Source organism: Onychomys torridus, chromosome 5, assembly GCF_903995425.1.
Source record: "Onychomys torridus chromosome 5, mOncTor1.1, whole genome shotgun sequence".
NCBI lineage: Eukaryota > Metazoa > Chordata > Mammalia > Rodentia > Cricetidae > Onychomys > Onychomys torridus.
In genome coordinates, this window is record NC_050447.1 from 15,066,837 (window position 1) to 15,083,725 (window position 16,889).

At 49.9% G+C, this 16,889-nt stretch overlaps 1 protein-coding gene across 3 annotated transcripts in view; it reads right to left on the reverse strand.

Moving 5' to 3' along the window:
- The window catches only part of Znf423 (zinc finger protein 423), a 303,273-nt gene that overhangs the window by 56,493 nt on the left and 229,891 nt on the right, over window positions 1-16,889 (reverse strand). The window lies entirely within an intron of this gene.

A 16,889-nucleotide genomic window follows, 5' to 3' on the forward strand; every position in this document is an offset into this window, starting at 1 on the left:
TTGGTAGCATCTCATTTAATTAATTGATCTTAATTTGCTTCTTGTCCTTTAGTCCCCACACTATAATGACCTATGGAGTATATAAATAAATGGGTGGTCAATTGATGGAGGGATGGAGGAAGGGATGGATGGATATCTAGTGATGAATGGATATTAGACACACAAATACATAGGTGAATAGATGTGTTTATGGTTGAGAAGATGGGCAGATAAATGGTTAATAGATGAAGAGATGATGGAGGAAGGGGCAGGATAGGATGGATGGATGGAAAGACAGAGAGGTGGACAGGTGGATGGGAAGATGGAGAGGTGGATAGGAAGACAGAGAGGTGGATAGGAAGACAGAGAGGTGGATGGGAAGACAGAGAGGTGGATGGGAAGACAGAGAGGTGGACAGGCAGATGGGGAGACAGAGAGGTGGACAGGGAGGATGGGGAGACAGAGAGGTGGACGGGAGGATGGGAAGATGGAGAGGTGGATGGGTGGATGGGACGACGGAGAGGTGGATGGGAGGATCTTGGTGTCTGGTGGACAGAGAGGAGGATAGGTGCTAAGTGGATAGATGAATGGTGGATGAGAGGGAAGAAGACACAGACAGATGGATAGAAGGGCAGTTCCAGATAGATAAGAAGCCCATGTCAGGCCGGTCTGCCTCAACTAGCACATCATTGCAGTAAACACAAGGAGATAACCAAAAGCCATTGCCATCCAAAGACCCAGGGATGCAGTTCAAGAACAGAACATTTACCTAGTGTATGCCAGGCCCTGTGTCCAACCCCTAGTACTGAAAAAGTAAACAACAAACACTAAAACCAAACAAACAAAACCCCAACACAATCTGAGTCCCACAAAGGGGCTTCCTTCCACACAACCCAGCAGAGGCTGTTTCCGAGGTCACGAGGTCACAAGGCCACAGGTCTCCTCCTGCCACAGAGTCTAATTATGGCCAGGAGGATTTGAAGGACTTGAAGAGCACTATGAAGAAACTTGCCAGGTATAGACACCTGCAGCCCTCGCTACTTGCTCCCAACCTCTGCTCTCACAACAAAGATTAACTTGGCTTTGGTTATATTTCAGCAACTTTTGTTGAATTCTCCCATGAATGTGCATGTGGGCATCCTGCCCCGGCCACTCTGAGGTGCCCACAGCCCCTCTGCAAGAGGAGGCTCAACAAATGTGTAGAATAGATTCCAAGGTCTCAAACCGAGGCCTCTAAGACTCCCATCTTGGCCACAAGGGAACCAGAGCTGAACCACCAGCTACAAGAACACACTATCTGCAGTTTCTTCTTTATCCACAAGAGGGCAGAGTGTCTTGAATATATGCACAGATCCTTTTGTAAATGCCTGGTGTACTTACAGAACACTGTATAACTCAAAAATTATAATTAAAATGTCTTAGCGCCTGTATTTATAGTAACATTTAAACTACTGTGCTTTCTTGAAGTCAGTCATTTACTTGAGAACAGCACACTTTATGGTGAACAGATCTTTGAAACAGTTCCGCTGGGATCTAGCCCAGGCACATGTAACTCAATATATGTCAGCAGCTGTAAAAATATTGGTGGGAGAAGGCAGGAAGAAAGCCATGAGCCCTGATCAAGTGTGCTGTCTCTTGCATCTGACTGTTTTTAGCTGCTCCCTCCTCTTCCAAATAATTGGGCCATTTTGGTACCTGCTGTCACACAAGGCAGGCCTTCTTTGAGGCTCGATGATCAAAAAGGGTATAAATGAAAATGATTTCGATGTTTGGCGGCCTGGAGAGTGACCAGGGCATGCGCAGCGGTGGAAGGGGTGCGGCGGCCGGCAGAAGGGGTTGTTCTAATCTTGCCCACTGCACACCGCCATGGGGAGAGCATTCCTGGGGCTAGAGCAGCTCCCTAGGGTGAGGCCACGGTAAATTCCGCCTAATCTCTTCTGCATACAAATGAGCGCTTGGCAGGGGGACTGGGCCAGACTCTGCAGCCCCCACCCCCATCTCCTGGGTTGCTGTCTTGGCTGAACAAACAACCCAGCCACAGTAGTGAGGGCGGCAGGTTGCAGAAGGCAAGTGTTTCATGGGGTCTTGGGGGCAAGCATGCTGAGGCAGGGCTCCTTCCTTGTGTCCTCATGGCCTGGAGGTGGTGCACAGGTACCTGAGGGGCAAAAAGTGGTATGGTATGGAAGAACAGAAGGCTAGCCCAAGTGAGAAACTAGACTACTCAAACTCTGGGCAGCTGAGGAACTCAAGGAGATGGTGACGGTGATGTGACTGAGCAGCTTGGTTGGGGACCACACCTATACAGAATGGTTCATTAAGATGCACAAATCCATGCCGATCCCACATCATAGCTGTGAAGCAGACGTCCCCCTACCCTGAACAGCAGAAAAGACACTTGCCCACCACAGGGAGAGGCTCTCCACCAGGTGAATGAAAGACGTCAAGTGCGGACCCAGGAGTCTCAACACTGGAGCAGTGAGTGCTTCCTAGCCTGTGCTTCACGACCCCTTTGAGGGTCAAACGACCCTTTCATAGGGGACACATATCAGACACCCTGCATATCAGATATTTACATTATGATTTATAGCAGTAGCAAAATTACAGTTACGAAGTAGCAACAAAAATAATTTAATGGCAGGGGGTCAGCACAGTATGAGGAACTGTATTAAAGGGTAGCAGCATTAGGAAAGTTTTGAACCACTGCTCTAGAGAGATGGCTGTGGAGGAGGAGCCAAACACCAAAGTAGGAAAACAGCCCTGGGGTAAGGGAAGAGTGTCTGGTCAAAGATGCACAGAGCAACAGGGACTGCAGGTACATTGTGCTGACCTGTGGGGTTGGGTCTCTGGTGTCGGTTCTACCTACAATAAGCTACAATAAGGGCAAGTGTCTGCAACATGGCCGTCAATGCACCTTATAAGGTCTGTGTCCCTGCAGTAGTGGGCAAAGCTTACACCTCAGTATTTGGGTACAAATGCCCTTAAAACGCCTGTGTGTGTGTGTGTGTGTGTGTGTGAGAGAGAGAGAGAGAGAGGGGGGGGGGCCCACTCTGGTGGTATAGAGAAGGTTCTAAGGCACAAAAAGGTTAATTGCTCTGTGGCTGGACTGACAGGGTCCCTGCCCCAGCCCTGGGTCACTTCCAAATCTGAAGCTGTTCCAAGACAAAAGGAGTGAATGTAGAGATGGGCTGGGGCCTTTGCTCAACAGTGGGCCCTGTGATAAGTTACAAAGTGTGTGTAGATACACACTTGGCATAGCCCCAGAGCCAGCATGTGCCTACTTTTCCCCAGGATGCACATGCTCTCTCTCTCTCTCTCTCTCTCTCTCTCTCTCTCTCTCTCTCTCTCTCTCTCTCTCTCTCACACACACACACACACACACACACACACACACCTATCCCACACCTACATCTTCCATGGAAAGCAGCAGGAAGTGCACATTCTGAGGACTCAATTAGGCTCAGTGTGTTGCTGACAACCTTTCAACTTCCAGAAGGCATTTTTACAACGCCTTCCAGCTAAGAAATTACTAGGTTCCTATCCTTCCCCAAATAGTCTTGGCATCAGAAAGAACCAAGGTGCATCTGGCAGTGAGGAAGGCGGCTCCACCTGAGGCGGCCCCAGGATGACTCCGTGACCATGAGGAATATAGGTCTCAGCAGGGGCAGTCCAAGGTAGGAAGGAGTCCTTAGCTCCCCCAAATCCAGGCTCAAGATCCTACTCCTGGCACAGGTGGACAGCCCCCAGGAAGGCCTGGGTCATACTATAAGGCAGGTTGTATGCCTGGAAAGGGGGCTGCTTCCTGTCTCACAGGTAGGGAAACTGAGATCAAAGAGTTCTAAAGACTGATCTGTGGCTTTGTCACTCTAAAGGATCAAAGCATAGGCTATTTCTGCTTCCTGTTCAGTTCAAATGGTCACACTATATGAGGCCACCTGGAACTAGACAGGAAGGGAGGGAGCCCCAATTCCCAGGCTCCCTTGGGTGGTATAAGCATCAGTCTGGGGACAGTCAGATCCTATTCCCCCAAACCTCCAGGAAGTCCAGTGAGCCCCTGCAGCAGCCCTAAGGAAATGATTCCAAACACACGGTGGACCAGAGTGAGTTACTGGGCCCCATCCTCTCTTAATGTCTCTGACTGTTCCTGGGAGCATCCGGACTTATGCCTACCAGGACAATGATGTTGTGGGAGGTTCTTTTATATTACACTCCACCCCTCCTGGGTCTGTGCTTTTTGCACGTGAGCCAAGAGCAACAGCATCAGAGTCTATGGGACATTGCTGGATAATGACAAGAAAATCCTTGAATTTCAGAGTCTCTCAGTTGACTAACATCTCCAAACAAAGACAAGTAAAGTGAGTTCAGGTACAACTCAGTAGTACTGACTTGCCTAGCATGCACAAGGTCCTCTCCCAGCACCACTTCCAAAAGAAAGATTCTGCCCACCATCTCCATCTTAGCATTTTTCGTCTTCAGGGTGAAGGGTGTACCCAGAAAACTACCACGTGATCACAACAGCCCAGGCTGGGGGTGCCAAGCAGAGCGTATGTTCTGTGTGGCTTTATGTGAACCTCTAACTATGCTCTCTCACAAGCAGCAGGTTGGCGATTAGCAAAATAGCGATAGTGAAGGTGTAGGTGCCATAACTGTGGCAGTGATGACAGCCATCGCCAGGGGCCAGCCTTGCTGGCTTTCTACTCACTGTCCCCAGAATCCCCACTGTAGGCAGGAGCTTGAAACATTTTAGGGAAACTTGGCCAATCATTTCCGTGAATCTTTGCTGCCTGGACAGATTAAACCCAGGCCCCAAGTGGCTCTCCCAGTTGACAATTTTTCTTTCAAAAAGGCAGAAGTTGCTGTGAGCCAAGTTCTTGCAGCCGAATTCCTGGACACAGTTTCCAACTATTCCAATCAGCCGGCTCTGCGGTGGGGCTGGGATTTCAAGCTCGCCACAGTATGAAGTCCAGTTTGGGCTATATTCCCTTCCCTCTCGCAGCGTGATGAAGGTTTCCCCGCAAAATCAAAAGGCTTACTGTCAAGTTTTCGATTGGCCTGGGCTTCGTGCTACCGTGTGTGTGGTGATGGGAGGAATATGAATGTGATGCCGGCTTCACCATGGGGCCTTGAGGCCTCGTCCAAGCCGTCCAGGGACCTTATGAAAGTGGAGCGGAACTCTTTTCATGTATATTCCAACTGCTGAAATTCCCCAGACGCGCCACAGTGTGCAAACGCGGTGGAGAAATGAACAATGGCTGGGTAAAAAGCGAGGCAGGTCCGCAGAGCACGCTGAAGATGGACCTGTGTGGCTGTTTGGAGGGGAAGCCAAGCCCTGATCCCGCTCTCCCTTCCCTCAGCTCTCCTGCTTCCTGGCTTTCTTCCTGCTTGGAACTTAACGAAAATGAAGTCACCCCATTTCTGGGGATGCAGGCTGCTCTTGAATAAAAAAGATGAGCAAATTCACCAAAGGAAGCTGACACTGGGAAAACACACAGGTGATGCTCAGGGCAGACAGCATCTGTTATCTTGTTTCTCCTTCCTAAAGTATATTGTAGGTATATATCTAGGTACACATGTATGTGTGCACATGTGTACATGTGCACATGCCTCTGTGTGTATGCGAGAGCATGCATGTGTGTGCATGGTGCATGCATGTGTGTACACCTGCGTGTGTGTCTAAAATGGTGGTGTCCTTTAGCTAGCTCCTCTTTACTCCCCCAGTCCAGTGTGCGTCAATCCTCCCAACATTAGATCCAGTGTCCTGGTAGTGGCTTGGAACTTAGGATCTCTACTTTCAAAGAATAAAGGGAAGTTATGGGGGAAATGGGAGCATTTACACCACTGAAATTGGCAAACACTACAAATCAGAATTCATTTTTCTCAGACAAGTAGCTGTTAGATATTTACTGGCCTCATTACAACACCACTGTCACTCATATCACCATGTGTGTGTATACACACATGCAGCGATCTACAGATACACACACACACACACACACACACACACACACACACTGTTCATATACTAGCATGCATCACTGATGTCTGTATGTTCTCCCTAATTCATAGCTTCTCTTTAAATAGAAGGCAATACTAGAACCAAAAATCTAAGTGGATTGTATGTACAACCCGTTCTTCCAAAATACAAAAGTAAAGCTACATTGACCCCCCTTTTCATTGCCTGGGTATTAACTTGCTCCTATTTCTGCAAATTTGCTGCAATCCTGTTTCCCGGCAGCCCCAGAATTAAACACATTTCTAATCTCTCACTTCAGGTGCAGTAAGTGCAGTATAGGGCACAAATGAATAGTTTTATTGATACTAAATTTTATAATCCATGCAGCACTTTGCTGAAAATGGATGTGTTCTGGATGCATTCATTATTTCTCCTAATTCAAAGACCACAGGATTGTAGCCGCCCTGCTCGAAATGCCTCTGATAATTACTGGCGATTTCCTACTGGCCTGAGGTTCAGCTGACGATTCATAGGCATGCCCTGCATCAGGAGGCTAAATGACAATAAACAGTCCGTCAGATTATTACTTCCTTCAATTTCAGGGACTATCCAATATTGGTCAGTGGCTTCTGTCTCCTGCAGATAGAAACGCCCTGCCAGTTGGATGGTGCTGTGAGAAATGGGGGTTATAACACCCTGCTAAAGGTAATGTGTGCATGCTCCCCCCCTGCATGCAGATGCACCATGGACCAGAAGAAGCTGTCTGAGAAGCAAGATGCCTGCAGTTGAGAAGGAAGATGCATGGAAGACAGTAAAGGATGGTGGTGGGTTCTGAGCTTGTTTGGAAAGAAAGATGTTAGAACAGGGGGTTCATTGTCAGACAGTCGGGACCACAGCCTCAGATGGCCCATCTAGAATTATGTGACCCTTAGACAAGCTAACTTTCTGACCTCATGTTTCCTCATCTGAGAAACCACGGTAAAATTACACCTGTCCCTCAGGGGACAGGAGGATGGCAGACAGTGCCTGTGCTGGGCCTGCCATAGTGCCCACACCCACATAGTGCCCACACTCACATAGTGTTTGTACTCACAGGATACAGCTACTGACTGTCTTCAGACACTATAGTGAAGTGGGGCCAGGAAGTATTCACATCCAGTGAGAACCACCAGAGAAGCATAAAGATTGAAACTGGGCCCATGATTGGTTGTCATGGCAGCCTTGGGTGAGTTCACTATCTTGGGAAGCACTTAAGAAAAGCTAGGGATTATGGGAGAGACTGCTGAATAAGTTCCATATTCAGACCAGATAACTGAGGTGTCTGAGACTCTTGTCAAGCTATTTTTTGTGGGGTTGTGGGGGGAGTGTTTCAAGACAGAGTTTCTTTGTATAGATTTGGAGCCTGTCCTGGAACTCACTGTAGATCAGGCTAGCCTTGAACTCAGAGACCTGCCTGCCTCTGTCTCCCAAGTGCTAGGATTAAAGGCATGCGCCATCACCACCCAGCTGAACTATTCTTACTAAAGAAGAATCTGACCAAATTGCTGTGCTTGTTATGTATTTACACAGCCTAACTTTGTTGTAAGCATCATATGTGCTATCATTGCCTTCATTCTTAATACTGGAGGTGTCAGGGATGGGATCCCTGGCCTCATGCATGCTAGGTAAATGATCTTCTACCAAACTGCTCCACAGTGTTACCCTCATTTTATAGACAAGAAAAGCTGGGCACATGGACTTAAACAATCTGTTCAAAGTCAGGGCTGGAGCATGAACCCAAACAGTTTGTTTTCCGGAGGCACACTCTGGCAACATCGCTTCTGACCATGGCTGGTGGTGCCTGCAGCATCCCTGCCCATTTGGCTCCTGCCCTCCACTAGTATCCACCTGACTCCTCTTAGGGTCCCCTCACAACTCCAAAAGACACGGGAAAGAGGATTAGACATCAGGAAGGAAGCACCAATCCATGTCTGCTTGGGAGCTGCCATCACACCATAGATGGGCCAAGGTCATCCCCCACCACTAGATAGGCAGAGGCCATGGCCAGCAGCTTTGGAATCCAGGATTCTTCTCAAGTACGACTGTTCCAGGGGAGGAAGTGTAGCCTAGAAGCTCCTGACCCAACACCCATGCTCCCTCATCTGCTGACAGATTACCCACTACACTAGTCTGCCCGCGTGAGAACACAGTAGGTTCACTAGAGATAGACCACATACACCACTGCAATGAGTTGGACGCAAGGCTGTTCTATTTATAATCATAATGGTAGTTTAGTGGGATTTCTTCTTCTTCTTCTTTTTTTCCCCTACAACCTGGCCCTTCCACTGGGAAGCAGTTTGCTTTATGCAAAAATCAGGGCATATCCAAAAAAAGGAATTTCTCCCTCAGCATTCAGTTTTTCTACGAAGGAAAGTGCCATAGATGGGCCCTCGAGTGGCATCTCTGACAATGGAAGCAGCTCTTCTCCAGCCTGGAGTCAGACTGTTGTGAGCCAAGTCCTTGCCAAGAGAGGCCATCTCCTCCCTTCAGAATTGCAGTCCAAAGAACTAAGGTTCTACCTGCAGCCAAGAAGAGCTTGGGTCAGCCGACTAGAGCAGCAGACTGCTTCCAGGCTAGGGGAAGCTGGTGTGACTCCCAATCTGCACCTGTCACACTAGTCAGGGACCCCTGGACACACTGCCGTGTGTTGAGCTACTAAAGATCTTTGGAAATAGAAGTACTGATGTCCAACTCCCACAACTACCAGGCATCTGGAACAAGGCACAGGGTGGGTGCTATGCCCGGCCAGGCCCTCACTGCAGCAACCACTTTGTTTCTCGGTCCCCCAAAGTCCCAGTGAGACAAATATTCCTGGTCTTGGTGCAAGCAACATGTCTCCTCTCCCTCCTCTAATCCCCAGCAGCCCCCATCCTTTTCCTCCATCACCTGACCGCCAGTGAGCTAACTTTTCTCAAGTTCCACCCAGTTCTTGAGTTTCTGTCGGAAACTTGGCCTAGATGACAGCTGTGTGGGCCTCTCCCCAGCTCGACCCAGCAGGAGTTCTAATACACTTCATTCTGGGGCTGGTTGCTGCTTTTAATCTACCAGCACGGCGCCACAGCTGCTGTAAGCTAGCTGAAAATGGTCTGCATACGGGTGAACAATTGTAACCCTTTTCCATGCAGGCAACACACTTCAGCCCAACACCCTGCCCGGTTCTCAGTGCCTAGGAAGTGGGTAGTCCCAGAGTGGCCAAGGTTTTCTAAAGCATCAGAAGGTCCTCCCCTGAAACATCAGCAAACTCAGAAACCTGAGCCACCATTGACACAGAAATGCCATCCTCCTGACATGACTTCTGGTCCCAATGAGAGCTTTTAACAGACTTCTTCCCAAGCTGCCGTGGGGCAGCATGGACCCCTCCGGCTAGGGCTGTGACCCGGAGTTCTTCCCCTTCCCTTTGAGTCTGCAGAAGAGGGGCTTCTCCATGAGGCTCTCCCGTACTTGTGGATACTCTTGCCACTGCCAACACCCCCACACAGGAGGGCATGGCCTGGGGCAACAGCACCAAGCTCTCAGAACTGCTGGTGCCATCCTCTTGCTCAGGTCTCTGCCCCTTCCACTGAGCAGTAGCAAGTTTAAATGGGCTCAGCAGGGCAGGGTTGGAGCTGGAATCTTTGCCAAATATTAATAGTTACCATTCTGACAAAATAGCCTTCACCCTTCAGGCACCAAACACAAATTCAGGTATCGATAGGGAATGTGCAGGAACATAAACAGGAAAAGCACAGGAATAGAACCTAGAGGGGCAACCCGGTACACCATCAAGAGATACCATCCTTCCCTCCAACCCCTCAGCCTTCAGTCCATGCCCCCAACCTTCCCTTCATCCTCCCTCGACCTTTTCTCTATGCCCTCAAACTCCCCTCCACCTCCCCTGTCCAAGTTAGCATCAACTGTCAACTTGACACAACCTAGAATCACCAGAAAAGGTCAACTGAGTAACTGTCTTCTTCAGGGTGGTCTGTGAAGGATTGTCTTGAGAAAGTTACATAAGAGGGCCCAGCCCACTGTGGGCAGCTCCATTCCCTGGGCAGGTGGCCTGGTCTATATAAGGAAGTTAGCTGAGCATGAGCCCAAGCAAGTCAGCAAGTAGTGTTCTCCATGGTTCCTGTCTGCCTGCCTTGAGTTCCTGCCCTGACCTCCCTCAATGATTATTACCTGGAAGTATAAGCCAAATTAATCCTGTTCTCCCCCAAGTGGCTTAAAGCAGCTACAAAACAGTAAACTAGAACACCCCTTCAATTTTTCCTCTGTCCCCACCCCCGATAGTCCCCATCCCCAGGTTTCCAAGTGGGCAGTGATGGGAAGTAAGACCAAGTTCTGTGGCTCAACTCAGTTCCCTGGCATCTTCCTGTAGATAATCAGCGGACTGAACTACCCAGCACACACAGGCCTCCATTATGAAAGGGCTCCACTTCTGGGCTCCACCACCTGCTCAGTGAGGTCCTCACATGGCACTCCCGGGCTCCTCTATTGGATAGGGACTCTTCTACCCTCCAAGGATCCTCCCTGCCTGCTCACTGCCATTACACTTCTGTTTCTAGAATACCACTTAGAAGACCCTGGTTGCCCAGTTGGGCCAGTCCAACATCCAGTTCCTGGAGTGAATGGGTGTACACTGTCAGACCCCAGCCCAGCCGCTTCCCCTAGGAGGAGAAGAAAGAGCTGTGACAGACTCCAGAGCCCATGGGGAAAAAGGCTGGAGGGGTACTGGGAGAGCACCTCCCCAAACCAGTCCACCTCAAAATCTAGTCTTCCTTCAGAACTGATATGGCAGCAGCTGAATCTCTTTCATTTGAGTAATTATCATATAATTAAGTGCATGAATTACAAGAGAGCCAAGGCATTAAATTAAAATATTTAATGCTTGTAAATCTGAAAATGATCACTGTGCTGATGCACAGCCAGTGAGGAGGGAAGCTAATGGCTCAGTGGCTGGTGCTGGGAGGTAGGAGGTGACCACAGCAGTTGAGCAGAACCGCGGAAGGCAGAGGACACAAGTGAGGGACGAAGTTTAGTGCAGTCAGCAGCTTGAGAGGCCCAGCCAGTGCGCTAAACACAGCTGGTTCCCTTAGAAGGTCGAGGCATTGGTCCTGAAATGGGAGTCCTGACGCCACTAGCTACAGCCACAGATGACAGTGTCACTGCTCTGGGAAACCTCAATGGGACAGAAGGAAATGGAGCCATGCTGTAGCACCCTCCATATCAGAGTTTTATCCTTTTGAACCACCCCCGGAGTTCAAAAACAAAGAGGTTTCTGCCCCCAAAGTCCGCCATCCAGTCATTTCTGCTGTCCTGCCGGTCAGGTCAGCCTTAGATGAGATTCTATCCCAGTGTATTCACTGGGGAGGTTGGAAACAGGCCTGGCACCTGCAGGACATACAAATAATGGGAATCCAGACAAACCTCAAGGCGTGAGCCACGTGAGATCTTAGAAAAGCCCCTACCTACCATATGCTGACCCCGAGGATTCATTTCTTAGCCCAGAAGAACCCTGTATCCCGTGGCTCTGACTTGAGGGGTGGCCAGCTACAGCCACATCATTTGTCAGAGGGATTCCAATGAAATGGGCATGCCACAGGAAGATGACCTCTGCACCTCTGGAAGCTGACTTTGATTTCACCCCTGCCAATGCTCACCCTTCTTTCCCTGTAGACTGAGCCCAGGGTTCTTCAAGACCTGGCCAATGGGAATGTTCCACGTCTCTGGGAAAAAATGATTGGTCCACAGACAAACACGTGACCACGCCTGGCCAAACAGAACCCATCCTAAGAGATTTCCGGTTTCATTGGCGTTTAAAGGTTCCTTAGTCTCTGGGGTTGCAACACCAGCAAGGTGGGGACCTAGAGGGCCACTTTTCCTAGGACTACAGACAAACTTGCCAAAGCCAAAGCCAAAGGGACTCCAGGGCTGCCTGCAGCTCTGACTGAGATGCCCATCTGGGGAACCAAGGAGATGACGCCTTTAGTTTCTGGGAACAATTTACAATAGTGTGAGCTCTTGCGACTCAGATACGGCTTGATACCCTCTCTACTTCCCAGGGAGAGTGTGGCCCCGATTGTCCATCTGTCTGACTTCCCACCCCTCTCAACTGCCCTCCTCCCTAGAGGTATTCAGTACAGCACTGGCCTGAACAAAGGTACAAAGAAATGCCTGGTGCCCCTTGCTTGGGGCACCTGTGTCCACCCAGGGCTACAGCGGCCCTCTCCCCTACTTCCCCATCCCTGTCCCTGGCAGCCTCTCCTAAGCCCAGTACACCTGTGGTGTTGCTGGCATTGAATATCCATGGTCCAAAACCACATGGGAGATTCTTGGCAACAGGGAACTTCCTCCCTTCCCGCTTCTGTTATATGCAACTGGTCACAGGGTCTTTCCGCCTCAGAATCACTACCAATCCCCATGCTCACTGTCTGGAACAAGCTGTCTGCCCTTTAGGAGTCAGGTGTGGCTCGAGCAGCCCCAGGGCATCTCCCCTGCAGTGGCCTGCTCTCTACTAGTGGGTACTACATCCCCAGTGCCCACCTTCTCCTTTTTTCAGGGGGCCAGCTTTCCTTGCTGGGTGACAACAGCTTGCAAACTCCTTTCCTCTCTTATGGAGCACCAGTAGAGGGACCTAACTGAGCCTTTCCTAGATTTTCTGGACAGGAGTTAATAAGGGGCATAGAGCCCTCATGGAAGCCACCCTATAGACCCTCCAAGTTCATGGGCAGTCCAGATATGCAAGTGATCTGCCCAGAGCAGATGCCTCACAAGGGACAGGAGAAAAGCGTGTTTTCCTGACAGGAAGTGGCCAGGTGAAGGGAGCAGCTGTGAGTACCAGAGGCCTGGGTACAAACTCCAGCCCTGTGACTTCCTCGCTGCCCATCCTGCCTCTCCTGTGTCACTCTACGAGCCTCAGCTCCCTCACCTGTACGACAGGACTGCAGGACTGTTGCAGCAGCTGTGGACACAGAGGCCAAGTGCCACCTCTGACTTCCCATGGAGGCATACACACCAGCAATGGGAACCACCATGGCCACAGAGCTGCTGTGTGTATGTATCTCCAGCCCAAGCAGCAGACACCTGGGGAAGACATCTAACAACCCTGATGAGCCACTGCTTCCAGTGAGTGCATCTCAGAAGCGAGCAGGCCTGGTGAGCGTCCTTAGTGAGTCACTGTGGGGGCTTTCCACTCTGGTCACACCCTAATCCCCCACAATAATTCCAAGAGCAGCCCCATCTGATGGGGATGAAACTGGTGTAGCTGTGGCGTTGACAACCGTCCAAGGACTCCAGGGCTGCTGAACGGCGAAACAGGACTTGAGGCCAGGTCATTGGGATCATCCAGATGCTTGGCTCTATGCTTTGGCTCTGCCTGCCAGCCTGAGCTATGGAGCCCTGTTCCCAGAACCTGACAGCCAAGCTAGCCAAGAAGATGTACCACAGGTCTGCCTTGTAGAAGAACTTCTAGTATGCACCCCAATGGATGGAGCACAAGTAACCAGGTGCTGTACCCTCTGATGTAGGCCTACTGTGTGCTTGGAATTCATACCAGCTTCAGTCCTCTAAGCATCTCCATGTGCTGGGTATTACTATGTCCATTTTATAGGGAAGAACTTTGAGGCTCAGAGAGGCTAAGTGGCTACACCATGGTCACAGACCTCTGAATCTCAGAGCTCACAACAGCTCCAGCAAGCCAGACTGTCTTTATGTACAAATGTGGATTTAGCACTCTTTTCCTTTCCTTTTTTTTTTAGCTTGTGGAGAGTCAAAAGCAAGCTTCACAGGCACCTATTAATGACACATGAAATAGTGTCCCACAGTGTTCTCCAAGTCATGGTGAGTATATACCGCAAACTTTCTCTACCAACTCATCTAGATTCTGATACAGGTTTGATCTATACAGAATGTTTTGCACATTGGTGGGTAGATATTTTGGATGATTCCAGGGAAGGGCTGGACTGGACAGCTATGAGGTTGAAAAGACTTTTATAAGGACAGTAGTGGCAGCAGGGTCCAGAGATTAGCAGGACCCCCACCCTTCCATCACCAGAAGTGCCCCACCTCTCCTCTAAACATGATGAGGTCATCAGTAGCCTCACATCCATACCCCCTCTACCCCATTCCCAGAGTGGAGGAAGGAAAGAAGGAGGGGTAGAACCTGGCTTTGATGTCTTGAAGCTGATGGGGAAAAGCAGAAGGACGTCAAGGATGGGTGGACAGGCAGTAAGTCTCCCTGAGCTGTACTCCTCTGGGGCCTCACCTCAACAGCGAACATGGCCAGAACTTCCCAGCAAGGTGCTGAGCCTGTCTACCTAGTAGCGAGGCATAGTGTGGGTGCCTCTCCTTTATTCTTCAATGCACAGGTGCTGGGCATCCCCTCTGCATCTTTTCACTCACTCAGAACACACAGGAAGAGCCTCTTCTTACATGTGAGTTTCAGGATGAGGTGGTGTCTGCCTGTCAGGAGCTACTAGTCTGATCTGACAGGCCAGGAAGCAGCCACCTTCTAGATACTCTGTTACCCACTAGCTGCAGCCTGAGGTTTAGAGGCCCAGGATGGAAAAGAACATGCCCAGAGTCCGAGCAAATCTGAGACAGGAGGTGTTACTGAAGACCATGGCCTGGAAGGTACTGAGCCAGAGAGATAGCGCCTGCAAATACAAAGGGAAGAGCACATGGCAGATGGGGGGTGGGGAGCTTCAGGTCTGACCACTGCACAGGCTCTCATGAGCTACATGAGGTCTCTAGCTAGGTGTGATCAGGAGCCACTGAAGCCCCTCACCTGGGGAACACATTCAGAAGGCCACTTGGTAGCCCCCATAGGATACACACACATTGGCAACGGAGAAGCAGAGTGGGTTCTAGAAGAGAAGAGCGATGCCAGGTTCTGTGCCATGCACAGGGTACTCACAAATAAGTAGAACACAGCTGCTGCCCACTGCAGCCCTGATCCAGGCACAGAGAGTGGGTATCTGTGCTCCTCATGGAACAAGTTGGCTTTGAACTTCTGATAACATGACTTGGTCTGTACTTATTGTGTAATTGCAACATCAAGGCAGAGGGCAAATGTTTTCATTCAAAGAACATTCAATACCCACTGTCTTAGTTAGGGTTTCCATTTCTGTGGAGAGACACCATGACCACGGCAACTCTTAAAAAGGAAAACATTTAATTGGAAGTGGCTTACAGTTCATAAGTTCAGTCTATTATCATCATGGTGGGACCATAGTGGCATGCAGGCAGATGTGGTGCTGGAGGAGGAGCTCAGAGTCCCATATCTTGATCCCCAGGTAGCAGAAGAGACTGTCATATTGGGCATGGCTTGAGCATAAAAGACCTTAAAGCCCACCTCCACAGTGACACACTTCCTTCAAGGCCATACCTCCTCATAGTGCCATTCCCTATGAGACTCAAGCACATGAGTCTATGGGGGCTTATCTATTAAAACCACCACTCCTACTATATGCCCTGTACCCTATGCCCCAACAGAAACAATAGTTTAGGCTGTCCCAGAACTTGCTATGCAGACAAGGCTGGCCTTGAACTCACAGAACCCTGCTCCCGCTACTGCAGAAGTGTTAGGATTAAAGCATTCACAACCTCACCTGGCTAATTGGCCTTTTAACCCAGTCCAACTCCAAGGATGCCTGTCTAGGTTTCTCTCTAATGACACACACTGCAGACACACACTTGTCTACTTCCGAAACCATACCTACTGTGTGCACGCATGGTGCAGCGGCTCACATAAAGGTGACACACACCTACTTTCAGTTCACCGTGAACACGAACCTTGCAAACCTGAGGCACTCAGATGCTGAGATAAGCCAAGAGACACACTGTTTTTCAGAGGGATGGCCTATGCCAGGAAGACAGTGGCTTCATGAGTGATGCTCCAAGGCACTGGGCCTGGGCTGTGGAGAGTGTGGGTAGACCCAGTAGAGCAGGAGGAGTGCGGGTATTGGAGTGAGTTCTAGACTGAGGCAGTCTATGTACAAAGCTGGAGGTATGGCAGCAACAAAGAGCCCACTCAGGCTAGGAACCAGGGTCCCTCCACCAAAAACCAGGAGCAAACCCAGAGAGCACCATATAGGGTGGCAAAGCTTTGGACTTGCTTCCTAGGACAAGGGAACCACTGGAGTCTTCTGAGGAGAGGTGTGACCCACAACTTGCACTTGGATTGAGAGGCTGTTGGAAGGGCCACCAGGTCATCAGCCATTACCATGGCTCAGAGAAAGGGTGCTGAAGGTGTGGACGGAGGTCATGGCAGTGTGCAAAGAGAGGAGACACAAAGCATCCTCAGTGCACGCTGGGGAGGCCACTGGCAGTGAGAGCAGAGAGGAGGGCATTCCAGGCAGAGGCTCAACTATCATGGTCCTAGTATAACCATACTTTGGAGAACCTGCCAGTTTATATGGTCAGGTTTAGCAAATGTAGGCTCTTCATGAGCAATACAGAGGGACATTAGTTTGGTTGCCTGGTTGATGAGACATGAGAGATAAGGAAATAGGCATGTGGATGGCCACTTAATATCTAGCTAGAGGAACATGTTAACAGATCGAGGGATGGATACGGTGAATGGAATACCAGAAGGTGGTACTGAACAGTAGAGATGGAGACATGGGGCATGCTGGGTTGTGTGGGATGAATACCTCAACGAGAGGTGGATGGGTAATGATTCTCAGAGGCTGTGACTGGGGGATGCTGGAAGGCTCATTCTGAGTGTGTCTTCCTTCATCCCTTCCAGTTGAAACTTCTCTCCCAGCTCCACCCTCAGCGTCCAGAAAAACAGCAGTCTTGATTCCAGTCATCTTACTAGACTGACTCCTGATCCCAGTTCTGCGGTGACTTGCTATGTGAGCACACTCAGGCTCCTTGTCATCTGGTACCTGCCTAGGAATGCCTGCTGTGGTATTTGACCATCCTCCCTACATCTTCCATA